Raw genomic sequence first — 12,145 nt, 5'->3', positions numbered from 1 at the left:
CCGCCATTCCCTGTAGGTGTCGGCCCGGTTCAATTTCTCCTTCTTTGCTGTATAGTAAAACAAGCACTTTTGGACATGGATTGTGAATTTCACAACAAAATTGCAGCATTGACAACTCTGTATTTCTGAAGAGTAATACTATCCCAGTCAATATATCACAGAAAAACACCACCATCAACGATGAACTTTTTTGCTACACATCAAAGTATCTAGTCCATGTTTAAATTTCCCACTGACATCTGTCATGGCCACCAGTCTGGTGTAGTTTTTCAATCCTTCCGCACAGAAATGTAATCCTGAAAAACACACATAAAACAACTGTTAAAGACATCAGAAATGACAAAAAATGTACACAGTATCAATAAATACATTTGGAATATAACATGTCAAAGTAGGGATAGCGTTAAATTGGGAACTTCAAGATTTCAAAGAACTACTTTCTAGGATACAACGACCCGGAAGTACTTCTATACCGGGGTGACAGGGGTGAATGAGTATTTTTGCCGTGCGTTCCATTTGATAATAATTCCGCGCTTGCGCTGAACGGCTGCACCAACTCTGCAATGTGAAACATTCGTTCCGGAATATGGATGTACAGTACGGGTACGGTACGGGGATTAGGAACAACCGATTGGAACCCAGCTTGTCACATTTTGACCCAATCAAGCGCTAGTAAATATGAGTGCCAGTTGAATGGCGGGAGAAAAAGAAAAGAAAACAAGATATTTACAAAAGAACCCGTACAGGTATATATAGGCTTACAATTCTTTTAAAGTTGGTTGAGCATAAATTACCACATGTGGACATAATCGGCAGACAATTACCTGCTGTAATCGTGCTCGAGGCAGATGTATGATACTGTAACAGTCTCAGGAAAAATTATGTGCAGCCTCGACCAGGACTCGAAACTCGGACCTTTGGCTTGCCGTGCGAACGCTCTACCAATGCAGCTACCGAGGCCACCCGATACGAGAACCGCTACACACCTCCCCTCATATTGTGAGACGTTGGCACTCCTGGCCAATGACTGCCACAGACTGTTTACCGAATTCAGATGCACACCCCAAGGGCAGCACGAAAAACCCAAATCTACCCAAATCTTAACCAAATCTACGCAAATCTTACCCAAATCTACCTAAATCTTGATAGGAATGATCAAATCTTCGTAGATTATGAATATTTATAATATATTTCAACATAAATATATCATTTTGATGTATTATAACGATAATTAACTAGAAAAATCGGCGTTGAATTGAAATCGCTCAATATTTGTAAATATCACGGTCAAGTATTCTTACATAGGTGCTGTACGTAAGAATAATCGACTGTGATATTTACAAATTTCCCCATTTGGAGATCTATTTTCTTAATTTCTTTTACTTCAAAACTATAGGGAAAAAAAATGAAAAGAAAATCTGATGATCGGAATACACTTTCCATAACCTGATTGTTTTTAAAAGAATTCGATCATATGTAAGTGTAGGTTACTAACCGAGTAGGAGGTGTTCATGAATTGAAAATACCCTCGCTCGTGCGAATCGTGACACCGAAAGCGCGAAGCGCTCGAGGTGTTACCGCACGAGCGCGGGTATTTTCAATTCATGAACGCCGATCTAAGAGGTAAGTAACTGACTTCCACAACTTACACAACATTTTTTTTTTCAATGTAATGTTTGTCGGTAAATAGCTATATATAGCTAATGTTTTCCTTTTTAAATATATGTACCGACTTTGAATAAATTTGTATTGTATTGTTGTTTTAAATATTACATAATGATAGTATAAATTGATAAAATTTGGTGCATTTTAAATTTTATTGACTCTTTTATACCCGTCAGTGCAAACCCTAAAAAATAATTGGATGTTAAGATATATATGAAACTGACATGTTTAAAAATTAGGGAACTGAAATTGCAGGTGCCTGTTTTAAAATTGCACATCAATCTCTACAGAGAAAACACATTTTAATAAGAATATACCGTCTTGCAAATGATACACATATTACTGAAAAGACTAAACTTGGTAACATATTTTTCACTAAATTGATACAAGTTGATAATTTTTCCTCAAAAGATATTAACACTATACCAACTTACTAAAGATACTCATATTTCATTGGATGTCTGACATATAATTTTGATCATAATATATGCAACTATGCACGAGAAAATGATTTAGCTGTATTTTCGTGTAATTACGCGAAACATTATTTTTACTGAAAAAGCAGTGTTTCTTTTTTTTTAGCTCATCTGATTTTTTGAAAAAAAATGATGAGTTATTGTCATCACTTGAGCGGTTGTCGGCGTCGGTGTCGGCGTCGGCGTCTGCGTCGGCGTTGCCTGGTTAAGTTTTATGTTTAGGTCAGCTTTTCTCCTAAACTATCAAAGCTATTGCTTTGAAACTTGGAATACTTGTTCACCATCATAAGCTGACCCTGTATAGCAAGAAACATAACTCCATCTTGCTTTTTGCAAGATTTATGGCCCCTTTTGTACTTAGAAAATATCAGATTTCTTGGTTAAGTTTTATGTTTAGGTCAACTTTCTCCTAAACTATCAAAGCTAAATTTCTTTGAAACTTGGAATACTTGTTCACCATCATAAGCAGACCCTGTACGTCAAGAATCATAACTCCATCTTGCTTTTTGCAAGATTTATTGCCCCTTTTGGACTTAGAAAATCAGTTTTCTTGGTTAAGTTTTATGTTTAGGTCAGCTTTTATCCTAAACTATCAAAGCTATTGCTTTAAAACTTGCAAACACTTGTTTACCATCATAAGTTGACCTGTATAGCAAGAAACATAACTCTGTCCTGCTTTTTGCAAGATTTATGGCCCCTTTTTGACTTAGAAAATATCAGATTTCTTGGTTAAGTTTTATGTTTAGGTCAACTTTTTCTCTTAAACTATCAAAGCTATTGCTTTGAAACTTGCAACACTTGTTCACCATCATAAGCTGACCCTGTACAGCAAGCAACATAACTCCATCCTGCTTTTTGCAATAATTATTGCCCTTTTGGACTTAGAAAATCATTTTCTTGGTTGAGTATTATGTTTAAGTCAACTTTTCTCATAAACTATTAAAGCTATTGCTTTAAAACTTGCAACAGTTTTTCACCATCATAAGTGGACACTGTACATCAAGAAACATAACTCTATCCTGCTTTTTGCAAGAATGATGGCCCTTTTTAGCTCATCTGATTTTTTGAAAAAAAATGATGAGTTATTGTCATCACTTGAGCGGTTGTCGGCGTCGGCGTCGGCGTTGCCTGGTTAAGTTTTATGTTTAGGTCAGCTTTTCTCCTAAACTATCAAAGCTATTGCTTTGAAACTTGGAATACTTGTTCACCATCATAAGCTGACCCTGTATAGCAAGAAACATAACTCCATCTTGCTTTTTGCAAGATTTATGGCCCCTTTTGTACTTAGAAAATATCAGATTTCTTGGTTAAGTTTTATGTTTAGGTCAACTTTTCTCCTAAACTAGCAAAGCTATTGCTTTGAAACTTGCAACACTTGTTCACCATCATAAGCTGACCCTGTACAGCAAGCAACATAATTCCATCCTGCTTTTTGCAATAATTATTGCCCCTTTTGGACTTAGAAAATATCAGATTTCTTGGTTAAGTTTTATGTTTAGGTCAACTTTTTCTCTTAAACTATCAAAGCTATTGCTTTGAAACTTGCAACACTTGTTCACCATCATAAGCTGACCCTGTACAGCAAGCAACATAATTCCATCCTGCTTTTTGCAATAATTATTGCCCCTTTTGGACTTAGAAAATCATTTTCTTGGTTGAGTATTATGTTTAAGTCAACTTTTCTCATAAACTATTAAAGCTATTGCTTTAAAACTTGCAACAGTTTTTCACCATCATAAGTGGACACTGTACATCAAGAAACATAACTCTATCCTGCTTTTTGCAAGAATGATGGCCCTTTTTAGACTTAGAAAATCATGGGTAGGACAATATTTCTATTACACAAAAAAAATCAGATGAGCGTCAGCACCCGCAAGGCGGTGCTCTTGTTTCATAATATATTAACACTATACTGACGAAATATTTCATTTGAAAGTCAGTATATTTTTTGGAGCACGGGAAGTTTGATTTGGTTTTCCGACTAGCTTTTTCCCCCATTCTTTATCCGAGACAACACACCCCTATTAAAGATGTTCTACTGGAGTAAGATTTTGGCATCAATCTAACTTATTTTATGGAAATTCTTGTTATACGTGTCTGTCGGGCAAGAGTGTAGTTCCATAGTCCTATATATACTAGAACACACAGCAAAAGGAATAAAAATGCAAGATAAAGTTACTCGTTACAGCAAACCCTGTAACAGAAATAAACACATTCTCAGGTTGTTTGTTTTGAATGAATCACATACGGCTGAAGGTTGAATTTCATGAAAGAAGTGCTAGATTTAACTAAAATTTGTGCAATGCTTCAAAACACTAAACAATTCTTCTTGACAAATCCTTTGTCGCTGATGTTTTTTCCGACCACATTTTAGATACCAAGAATATAACCGATACATATTTGATAATATTACTTTCGCGTGGTACCCTATATAGGCTTTGTTGGCCCGTGCCTCCGGAATGCATAAGATTGCACGAATATACATGCATTTTCATTATTTTTCTGTGGGGCATGCCTAGAGACCCCCTACCCAATCCTACCTTCCGTTTTCTTATCTTATAGAAAGCGTCGTACACAACAAGAAACTATTCATTTGCACATAGTTGTCTGCTGTTTATTGCTGTCCGTTCTAATGAAATAAAAGCTACCGAAGCACAAAAAAAAAATAAAAAAATCCCAAACTGTAGAAACCTCTCGTTTAACATCTGAGGATACTCATGATAAATTTGAAATGAGATTGATTGTGCACGCTTGTGAAAACAATTGAGTTGTGGACACGTTATTATCATTTTGGCGGGAAAGAATCACGTGCATTCCATGACGGATATTGTGTCTGCGGAAGGGCTACTCCAGACTCATTGGGGTCCATGTAAACAAAAGCGGAAACTAAAATTTCCTGTCCATTTATTGGCCTTAGAATAATACTGCTCTTCATTCAAAAACACCTTTCCCGATTAAACTCGTAGGCGCTGCAACGAAAAACGTTATGGATGCCGCCATTTTTATTCGACGTAACCGCACAAAGTTCATCAATATATGGTATGTTTTGTATTAAAATAGCTTAGAATATCACGTTTCACGACTTGAATTACAGAAAATTTAAATCCTGAACTCCTGAAAATGAATGTTGCCTCTCGTCAGGCTTATCATCCAATTTCAATTCAACGCCGATTTTTCTAGTTAATTATCGTTATAATACATCAAAATGATATATTTATGTTGATATATATTATAAATATTCATAATCTACGAAGATTTGATCATTCCTATCAAGATTTGGGAAGATTTGGGTAGATTTGGGTATTTCGTGCCGCCGCACCCCAATCCCCAGGCAACTGCTTCGCCCTGAGTATCAATTCAGCTCTTCCCTTAGTCAACTCGTCCCTGATTTGGTCATTTCGTCCCCCAAAATTGATCATTTTGTCTCCCTCATGATAAAATTTGTTCAACTCTTCCCTATTTTGGTCAACAGGCTGGTAACATTGCCTGATCGGGCTTACAACACAAAAAGTAATATTTCTTGAAAAATAATGAAGATATTCCTTTCAAACTTTGTCCATTTATTAAGCATAACCAATGATACAAATTAGAATAAAAATAACTTGGTTGCCTTCAGGTTTGGTAGAATTATTTCCCCTTTTCAGATTTTTATGACGCATAATCTTTGAAGTCCAAAAAAATATGTTCTAATGCTAAGTTGAATCAATTCAGCTCTTCCCTTAGTCAACTCGTCCCCGATTTGGTCATTTCGTCCCCCAAAATTGGTCATTTTGTCTCCCTCATGATAAAATTTGTTCAACTCTTCCCCATTTTGGTCAACAGGCTGGTAACATTGCCCGATCGGGCTTACAACACAAAAAGTAGTATTTCTTGAAAAATAATGAAGATATTCCTTTCAAACTTTGTCCATTTATTAAGCATAACCAATGATACAAATTAGAATAAAAATAACTTGGTTGCCTTCAGGTTTGGTAGAATTATTTCCCCTTTTCAGATTTTTATGACGCATAATCTTTGAAGTCCAAAAAAATATGTTCTAATGCTAAGTTGAAAACAAAAAAGGGTTCAATGGCTTTCTAATGCTCAAAATTATTTGCGCTAGTAAATGAATGTATACATTTTACTCTGCTTTCACTTACAACATTATTTAGAAATGTTAGTTCTAAAAACATTGCTCATACATCTGCACTAGAAACAAAATATTTACCTTAAATACATAGAATAAAGGTATTGGCGCAAAAGTTTGGAGCAATAGAAAGCCATTGAACCTTTTCTGTTTTAAACATTGCATTAAGGTTTCGATGGAGGCCTTGAGAAACAAAAATCAAACAACACCAAATCATAGAAAGAAAGAGTTGTTTGACGTGAAAATTGAACAGCATGTAAAACATGTATATTACTTTACGAAACAAGTGTCAGTATACTGATATAAACATTGAATTCCGGAAAAGGGCTGCCTAAAGGGGCTCCACTTCCGGACAGTTAAACGCCTTTAAAAACTCACCATTTTCAAAGAACTGTTACACATGTTTGTTTTGATGCATTTGCAATAGCGTGCAAGTGGTGAAATTTCGCATAACAAGGTGGAACATAGTTTTCAGCAATTGTTTATCTTTTTTTCTTTACAAATGGCATTCATTTTCAAAGGGAGACAACTTTTTCTCAAAGATTACTTAAAATAATCGGAAAAAGTTGTTTCCCTTTGAAAATGAATGCCATTTGTACTTAAAATAATCGGGAACAGTTGTCTCCCTTTGAAAATGAATGCCATTTGTAAAGAAATAAAGATAAACAATTGCTGAAAACTGTGTTCCACCTTCACACCACTCGCACGCTATTGCAAATGCATCAAAACGAAAATGTGTAACTGTTCTTTGAAAATGGTGAGTTTTTAAAGGCGTTTAACTGTCCAGAAGTGGAGCCCCTTAAGGGAGCCCTTTTCCGGAATTCAATGTTTAAATCAGTATACTGACACTTGTTTCGTAAAGTAATATACATGTTTTACATGCTGTTCAATTTTCATGTCAAACAACTCTTTCTTTCTATGATTTGGTGTTGTTTGATTTTTGTTTCTCAAGGCCTCCATCGAAACCTTAAAACATCATTTTTTTGGACTTCAGAAAATATGCATCATAAAATACTGAGAAGGGGAAGTAATTCTAACAAAACTGAAGGCAACAAAGTTATTTCTATCTTGATAAGCATCATATGTTGTGCTTAATAAATGGACCAAGTTTGAAAGAAATATCTTCATTATTTTTCAAGAAATATTACTTTTTGTGTCATAAGCCCAATCGGGCAATGTTACCAGCCTGGTCAATCCGTCCCCCTTTTGGTAATTTTGTCCCCCCCCCCCCCCATATTTAAGGCATTTTTGCTTTTTGTGCCCCCCCCCCCCCCCCCCCCATGGGGTTGGGGGCATATAGATTTGGTCTTGTCCGCGCATCTGTCCGTGCGTCCGTCTGTCCGAAGTTCGTGACACGCCTAGCTCGAAAAGTATTTGATATAAATTGATGAAACCTTGCATGAGTCTTTTTCATGATATAAACTTGCGCACCTCCTATTTTTCGTCTGGCTCTGTCCCCTATTTTCAGAGTTATGGCCCCTGAAATAGTCAAAAATGCACATTTTTACCTTGTGACACGCCTAGTTCAAAAAGTATTTGATATAGATTCATGAAACCTTGCATGAAGCTTAATCATGATATGAACTTGCGCACCTCCTAGTTTTCATCAGGCTCCGCCCCCTATTTTCAGAGTTATGGCCCCTGAAATAGTCAAAAATGCACATTTTCACCTTGTGACATGCCTAGCTCAAAAAGTATTTGATATAGATTCATGAAACCTTGCATGAGTCTTAATCATGATATGAACTTGCGCACCTACTATTTTTCATCTGGCTCCGCCTCCTATTTTCATAGTTATGGCCCCTGAAATAGTCAAAATTGCACATTTTCACCTTGTGACACGCCTAGCTCAAAAAGTATTTGATAAAGATTCATGAAACCTTGCATGAGTCTTAATCATGATATGAACTTGAGCACCTCCTATTTTTCATTTGGGTCCGCCCCCTATTTTCAGAGTTATGGCCCCTGAAATAGTCAAAAATGCACATTTTCACCTTGTGACATGCCTAGCTCAAAAAGTATTTGATATAGATTCATGAAACCTTGCATGAGGCTTAATCATGATATGAACTTGTGCACCTCCTATTTTTCATCTAGGTCCGCCCCCTATTTTTAGAGTTATGGCCCCTGAAATAGTCAAATATGTACATTTTCACCTTGTGACGCACCTAGCTCAAAAAGTATTTAATATAAATGGTTGAAAACTTGTATAAGTCTTTATCATGATGTAAACTTGCACACCTCTAATTTTTTAGCTGGCTCCATCCCGTATTTTTAAAGTTATGGCCCCTGAAAAAGTAAAAAATGCACTTTTTCACTTAATTATGTGCCTAGCCCAAAAAGTATTAGATGTTAATTCAGGAAATCTTGCTGGAGTCTTTAACATGATGTGACCTTGCACACTTGGCATTCTTCTTGAGAATATTAGCTCTTATTATAGAGTTATGGCCCTTGAAATAGCCAAAATAATGGATTTTTTGTTTGTGATGCTCATAGCTCAAAAAGTATAGGGCCTAGAATAATGAATCCTTTTCATAAAATGTTTGTTGAGGCTATACCCCATTAAGACTGCAAATACTTGAATTATTGCCCTTTGTTGTAAATTTAGCAGCTAGTCTTATTAAAGTTGATTTATTAATTGATTCTACTGATGTGAAACTTTGACCTCTGCTACTAGAGATGTCATTCACCAGTTACCCTCATAAATTGCTTGGGACTGGAGTGTGTATCATTTTATCAGGGTATGTTGTCATCATGTACCATCGTAAACATGTCTGATCTGTTAGAGTTAGAGGTTGCTCCATATTTGGGATGGTACCATCAGTCAACGGTTATCCTCATAAATATTAGGGGTAATCTTTGTCTTTCATCACTATGATACACTCCAAATATGGGAGGGTACCTGCTTTTGTATATAAGCCTAGGTCAGAACTTGGAAGGGAATTCTTTACTTTTGGCTCGGACTTTGAAAATGACAGATCATAGAAACAAGAAATGAAATATTTTACAGTTATAATATTAAGTGACTTTAGACCAGAGGAATGAGAGAATTATAATTTTGACCACTTTATTTTCCATCTTAGACAAAATCTCATAATAAACTAACATTGAAAACTGGATTTAAAGTGTATTTTATCAATGGAGTATAAACCCCCACACCCGAACCTACGTTTTTCAACACTGGTGGCAGCGACGGAAATGGACTTATACACGTGCTTATAAGAAATTTGGACATATATTTCTATTCAAATATTTGTGGTGACAATTAAGTGATAATCATGGGACCTAAAAAGCAACACGAAAAAGATTCTGTCACAACTGAAGACGATGATAGTCATGAACGATTATTAGCTGAAGTTGAACTTTTGAGACAAAAACTTAAATCGGCAGAAGTTGATAACTTGACCTTAAGTGAGAGACTACGCAAAAATGAACAGGAAAGTACTTTACAAAGAGATGAATTAGTACGCAGTTACCAACAACGAATCAATGACATTTCTATGGAAAAAGACAATCAGATAAGAAATTTAGTCAATGAAAGGGACACAGCTTCGAATGAAAATAGCAATACATCAAGGCAGCAAAATCAACAGAGAGGCCGTGATAAATACGAGGTTCCTCTACCAAGGCAAATTATCTTTGATGGCAAATCATCCTGGGAGAGTTTCATTCACCCATTTGAAGCTATGGTTGATGCGTGCAAGTGGGACAATAGTGAACGTTTGTTCCGCCTTAAGAACAGTTTACGCGGTGATGCTGCAGAATACGCTTTCAAGCAGCTGGGAGCTGACGAATTGTCAAGTTATGCGAAGATAAAATCATCTATGGCGATGCGATTTCAGGAAAAGCGCTCCACTTCCTCCTATCTGGCTGAGTTAGAAAACCGGAAATACAATAGGGAAAAGAATCGTTGGCTGAATATGTGGCAGAGGTTAAGAGGTTGGTAATAAAAGGTTACCCCACAGCAAACAACGAGACGAGGGAAACGATAAACCTTCGGCACTTTCTTAAGGGACTTCAGGATTCTCAGGCGGCTTTGTTCATTGGGATGCAGGACCCAAAAACTATCGATCAGGCAAGAGAATTGCTCGACAACTATTCCAGCATCAGAGATGACGTGAGAGGGGCGAGAATTAGGAACATTGACACGTGCAGGGAACCTTATGTAACAGAAGCAAGACTGCAAGAATTTGGTAGGGATCTGAAATCCAACATAGGCAAAAAGATTGATCATCTCGCGAACCAGCTGAATGTTAAAAGTAGTAGATCAGCCTCGGATCGTAAAGTAAATCAGCGCCCAAGAAAAGATGTGCAGTGTTTTAGATGCCAGCAGTTTGGTCACTATGCGGACGAGTGTAAGGCAAACCTTCAGGAAGGTAACAAGTCGGAAAACTAGCTTCGACCAAGCCTAACGGCCCAGACTTGGTCAATAACAGTGAAGTTGAATTTAAGACTATTAAGTGTAGGAGTGCTAATACGGATGGTGTTTCCATTATATTGCCTGTAAATATTTTTCAAACTGTGCGCGCGAACTTAGTCATAGATACTGGTGCCTGTACTACAATTTTTTCTACTGCATTATATCATAAAATACCAGAGGATGTGCGACCTGAGTTGTGTAAAGTTGACCCTTCAATACGTCTTGAAGTTGCGGATGATGGTTTATTAGCCATAGATGGACAATGTGAATTTTCATTTAGTGCATCGGGTCAAACTTTTAATTACACTGTATTAATTGCACCTATTCATGAAGATGGACTAATTGGATTAGACTTCTTGTATGAAAATGATTACCAACTTAGTGCTAAAAAGGGATTTAAAATTGAATGGGAAAATGTGTAGAACTCTAGTTGAAAAGTTCCTTGAGGGCAGTCAGAGTGACCACAAGGTCAAGAGTAACAATTCCAGCGAATTCAGAAACAGTAATACCTGGGGAGGCTATAAATTTCGGTGCAATTAATTCATCATTGGGCATCATTTACCCTTCAGAGAATAAACAACCGGCTAACAATGTTTTGATGGGAAGTGTGCTCATTGCTCCAAAGAGAATTCAGGGTGATTCAATTCCCATTAGACTAGTTAACACCTTAACAGAAAAGTGAAATTATCAAAAGGGTCATTATTGGGATATTTACATGAAACTAAACAAGAGGATTTATTGAGAGAAAATGTCGATTTAAATGACTGTGAAATATTGGACAATAATACCAAAACAAGTGAAAATGACATTAAATATGACATGACTAAATGGAGTAGTGGGTTAAAGGACTTGTACCATAGATCCTCTGAAAATCTCAATGAGTCGCAAAAAGAAGCATTGAAGTGTCTATTGGAGAAACATAAAAATGCTTTTTCCAGTTCCTCCACAGATTTAGGGCGTACTTCATTAGTGCGACATACAATTGAGGTGGCAGAAAATGTTCGACCTGTAAAAAATACCACCTAGACGGGTGCCAAAAGCGTTCGAAGGCCAAGAAGAAAAATTATTCAACAACAACTTGAAATGGGAATAATTGAAGAAAGTAAGAGTCCATGGTCTGCACCTTTATGCTTCGTAAGGAAAAAGGACCCCAGGCAGGAGTGCGTGTCGTTGTGGATTATAGGGGTTTTAAATGATCTAAGTAAAAAATGTGCCTATCCATTGCCGAGAATTGACAGTTGTTTAGAAAGTTTGGGAGGAAATAATTATTACAGTTCATTAGATCTTTTGTCAGGATTTTACCAAATAGAACTGGATGAGAGAGATCGTGAAAAGACTGCATTTGGCACCAGCAGGGGCGGTCTGTATCAATACGTTACTATGCCGCAGGGCCTTACAGGGGCTCCACATACATTTCAGCGGTGTATGGAATTAGTGTTTAAGAACTTACAGTGGAGG

General features: G+C 36.7%; 1 protein-coding gene across 1 annotated transcript in view; it reads left to right on the top strand.

Moving 5' to 3' along the window:
- The first annotated feature begins 612 nt into the window (after positions 1-612).
- The window catches only part of LOC123551790 (uncharacterized), a 53,291-nt gene continuing 41,758 nt past the window's right edge, over positions 613-12,145 (top strand). The window contains exon 1 of the mRNA XM_045340985.2: positions 613-746. The gene's annotated coding sequence lies outside the window, so the exon portion shown is untranslated. The remainder of the gene's footprint in view (positions 747-12,145) is intronic.

This window comes from Mercenaria mercenaria, chromosome 4 (assembly GCF_021730395.1).
Source record: "Mercenaria mercenaria strain notata chromosome 4, MADL_Memer_1, whole genome shotgun sequence".
Lineage (NCBI taxonomy): Eukaryota > Metazoa > Mollusca > Bivalvia > Venerida > Veneridae > Mercenaria > Mercenaria mercenaria.
This window is presented reverse-complemented; position numbering and strand designations above follow the sequence as displayed.